We start from the raw sequence: 4200 nt of genomic DNA on the forward strand, positions 1-4200 counted from the left end.
ACTCCATCTATCTGTTCAGGGAGTTTTTTGGATCGGGTTTCTTTTTGCTTTTGTTTGATATCTCTGAGTTTGATTTGTTTGATGCTGACTTTGAATCCAAGAGTGGAGTTTGACCACACTGAAGCATTTACGTGTTAGACTAAAGCAGAGAACAGTATCTAATCTAATACCTTTTATGCCCTAAAATCTTCAGTCTGCAACCTGAGTACTCCTATTCCCAGAATACAGTGAGTATTTAATCTTTTACATTGGACACAATAACAAGGGTTCTTAATACTACTTACTGCCAGATGGGGTTGGGAGGATGCACTTGACCTCGCAGTGCCACAAACATACCAATTTCCCGCCATTTGTCCTGAAAATCATTCAGCAGTTATGAATATTTCTTAATTATTATGAGGTTCCCTCCTCAGTGTCATGGTTTAACCCCAGCCAGCAACTAAGCACCACGCAGCTGCTCACTCACTCCCCCCATCCAGTGGGATGGGGGAGAAAATCGGGGAAAAAAAAAAGAAGTAAAACTCCTGGGTTGAGATAAGAACGGTTTAATAGAACAGAACAGAAGAAACTAATAATGATAATGATAACACTAATAAAATGACAACAGTAGTAACAAAAGGATTGGAATGTACAAATGATGCGCAGGGCAATTGCTCACCACCCGCCGACCGACTCCCTGCCAGTCCCCGAGCAGCGATTCCCTGTTCCCACTTCCCAGTTCCTATACTAGATGGGACGTCCCATGGTATGGAATACACCGTTGGCCAGTTTGGGTCAGGTGCCCTGGCTGTGTCCTGTGCCAACTTCTTGTGCCCTGGCTGGGCATGGGGAGCTGAAAAAAATCCTTGACTATAGTCTAAACACTACTGAGCAACAACAGAAAACATCAGCGTTATCAACATTCTTCGCATACTGAACTCAAAACATAGCACTGCACCAGCTACTAGGAAGACAGTTAACTCCATCCCAGCTGAAACCAGGACACTCAGTCTTTGTTTTTCACTCAGACTCTCCAGTGACTATAACACAGATTGAAAGTGGCTTACCATTTTAAAGACAAACCCCAAATCTGTAAAGCATGGGAGTTTTCCCCAAGGTTCAGTTAATTCTAGAAATACTGATCAACATTTGAAGTGGTCTTCAAAACAAAATTGCAGTTCTTTTCAAGTTACATTAATATTGGACAGACTTGCAAAAATCGTTAGCGATGCTTTTCTCTTTTATGTGCCTTTGATTTTACTCTGGAGCTTGACTAACAGAGCAGCAGCTTGTCCAGTCTCTCTTCTCTGCCACAGTGGAGTTAAAAGTGCTGGCCACAGGATGACATATCCTAGACAAAGGGAAGGAAAGGTGGGATTTGTGGTGGCTTCACAGGTCCCCGACAAAAGAGGAACTGTGAGGAAATGCGGGAAGAACGGGCAGTGAGCAATATCCACAGTCTGGCATGGGGAGGAAAGGGGAAAGGGCACGTCCACAGAGATCCTGGAGTTGAGCAAAAATGAAAGTGCAAACAGCGCTTTAAACGTGGATGAGAGAAGAGGAAAAACAGCGGCTCAGCCAGAGCCCTGAGCAGCCACGGCTGCAGGAGGACAAGGCTGTGCATCTGGGGATCAGGCAACATGCAACTTCCCTGTCCCATGGTCTCAGTCTTACTGACCCTGGGAACGCCGTCATCCACACCACACAAAGTGGAGAAAGGCACATTTGCAAAGCTGGTCTTTGGGTGCCTCGTAATATCGGAATTCTCTCACAGGTGTTTATTAAAATTTTACCCATTACCAGAAGTTTGTCAAGTGTCTCACAAAACTAGTAAGTCTAAGCTCCCCCTCCAAATTCAACTTTCAGAAGTTGAACATACTGTTACAAGTCAATGGGGACCATTTCTTAATTAAAAAAAGAAAAAAAAAGAAACAATAAAAAGTGTGGCTAGCTGGGATGTCCCATCTCTTTCCCCAGCCTTGGAGGTACTCCTGAGGTATTCCAGCCCTGCCTACCACTGGCCACAATGCTTAACTTAATTGCAATTGATATCACTTTTTCCTTATTTAGCCTGAGAAATAATTAGGTATCATATGTCCTTCTACAGGCATACCCAGAATGGAGTCATAATGTACTCCATTAATTAAACTGGTAATAGTTCAGTAGTGTGTGATAGTTTGACATTCCACAAAATGAAGAAAAAAGGACAAACAACTGAAAATGGTTGTTTGATTTTTTTTAAAGTATAATTAATTACATGTGTAAATACATTAGCTACAACTCTGGACAAGCAATTAGACAACTAATTATGGAGAAAATGCAATTGAAGGCTCAAACAGATGACCATCCGTCTGCTAGCCATCCCAGGTGTTTGTGTGCTCTCTGGGTTGTTTATTTAGGTTTATAAAAACACATCTGTTCCCAGAATTTGGACACAACTACTAAATGCAATACACAGAAGCACAAAGAAACTCAGCCTTCCCACAAGCAGGTTTTTTTTTCCATTCTCTTGCCACTGCTGTCAGCCCATGAAACAGTTCTTGTGCCCACCAAAGCATACACACTTCAACACGTGCTGAAATGCTGCTCTTGCCACTGGGGCTTAAACGTGTGGTCAGGTGCTCCGCTCAGTGAGTCCTGGACTAGGTTTGTGTTTAATTGCTTTTCTTAAAATAGGGAGAGGGTATAACTTTTAGAGATTTTTTTTTTCTTCCCATTCTTCAAGGCAGAATTATCAGCCAGAAATACATACAATTTTTTTAAAAAGATCCCTAGAATCAGATGTCCCACTATTCTTACCCTTCTGGAATGTACCATACTTAATGTCCAGAATTGCATTTTAATCAATCCGGACATATGCAAGACAGTGCATATTGTCAGTGGGACATATATGGGATTATGTTGCTTAGAAGAAACTGTAATGCAAAATCAGTATCTTTGCCTGGTTTTCATATGTTCTTTAGCCACCCCCAGAGGCAAGGCAATGTCCTACCACCTCCATACTTAAATACTGATTTAAAATGTCAGAAGCAGCCTCTTTTTATTGGAGTTGTACTCCTTTTCTTCCTGTTATGGAACCATTTTCCCGGTGGAAAAAAAAAAAAAAAAGGATAATCCTTTACATGAGAATGTGCCCTTTCCTCTGGATTGCTGAGGTTCTTTTAAGATCTGCTGGTTTACCTCACTAAATACAGTATTTGGGAAGGGATTTTTTTCAGTAATTTATTCCCTTGAGAGAAGTTTACAGCAACTAAACTAATTAGGCATGAGTCTAAGTAAACATGAAAATGCTAATATGCTTCCAAGTGTCTGCACCTAATGTATTAGGTTTTGGTTTATATTTATCTTTTAGACTGTATGAAAGTCTCCCACATGACAGGGGCACTTCGTTTTCTTTCCATGTTCAATGCCATCTCACCTTCTATAGCTCCTGTCTCAATCAGGATGGGAGAGCTTGCCCCAGTCTGTGCAGCAATGCAGGTTGGACAGCCCAGTGATAAGCTTGACAAATAGGATCTGGATGGAGAAAAGTAAAAGAATAAAATAGTGTGATTAGAAAAAATATTCACCTTCACATAACTGCTCATAAAGACTTCACCAAGTTAAAAGTGCAAATACAGTTTTGCACTGAGAATCAGGTTTATTTTTAAAATAAATTTAGACTTTTTCTAGACTTTACTATACTATACTATACTAGATAGTATTTGCATCCATCACACTGTCCTCTGGCTGCATTAACACTGCAGTGCCCTAAATACTGAAGTTTAAAATTTCTGTAGTTTTTTAAAGATTACCTCGTGGTTCATGGACACCTATATTTGGTCTTCAAACTCTTCTGTGCACTTAGCTTTTTCTTCTTCTAGAAGCTGGCATCAAAACTCCTTCTCATGGTCAAATCTGCAAATAATGTCATACACAAAAACAAGGACACTTTTCAGTTCACATACTAATAAGTTATTAGGAATGGGAAAGAATACATGGCTTATGACACCTCCCGCAATCTCATTCTCTCTCACATACTCAATGAGTTTCACACAAATAAGACGCTGTAACCTGCTGTAACTCACCTCATCTTAGTTCTGTTTGACTCTCCTACTTTTAATGTTTAGTAGAACACTTATGACAACTGTTTTCTGTGCCTAATGAGCAAGAAGGCAACCTGCTGAGCTTTTCACCATTGACTGCTCCAGAGTTCCACAACACCCCTAGTTGGTAGAAGGC

At 40.7% G+C, this 4200-nt stretch overlaps 1 long non-coding RNA gene across 1 annotated transcript; it reads right to left on the reverse strand.

Annotated features, from left to right (window-relative positions):
- Positions 1-942: 942 nt before the first annotated feature.
- Positions 943-3965, reverse strand: LOC126044931 (uncharacterized). Its single transcript, XR_007507829.1, has 3 exons — positions 3774-3965; positions 3398-3495; positions 943-1330 (listed from the first exon to the last, which is right to left on the reverse strand). It is a non-coding gene; the product is annotated as an uncharacterized LOC126044931 (long non-coding RNA).
- Between the last annotated feature and the right edge of the window lie 235 nt (positions 3966-4200).

The sequence above is a fragment of the Accipiter gentilis genome, chromosome 12, assembly GCF_929443795.1.
Source record: "Accipiter gentilis chromosome 12, bAccGen1.1, whole genome shotgun sequence".
NCBI lineage: Eukaryota > Metazoa > Chordata > Aves > Accipitriformes > Accipitridae > Astur > Astur gentilis.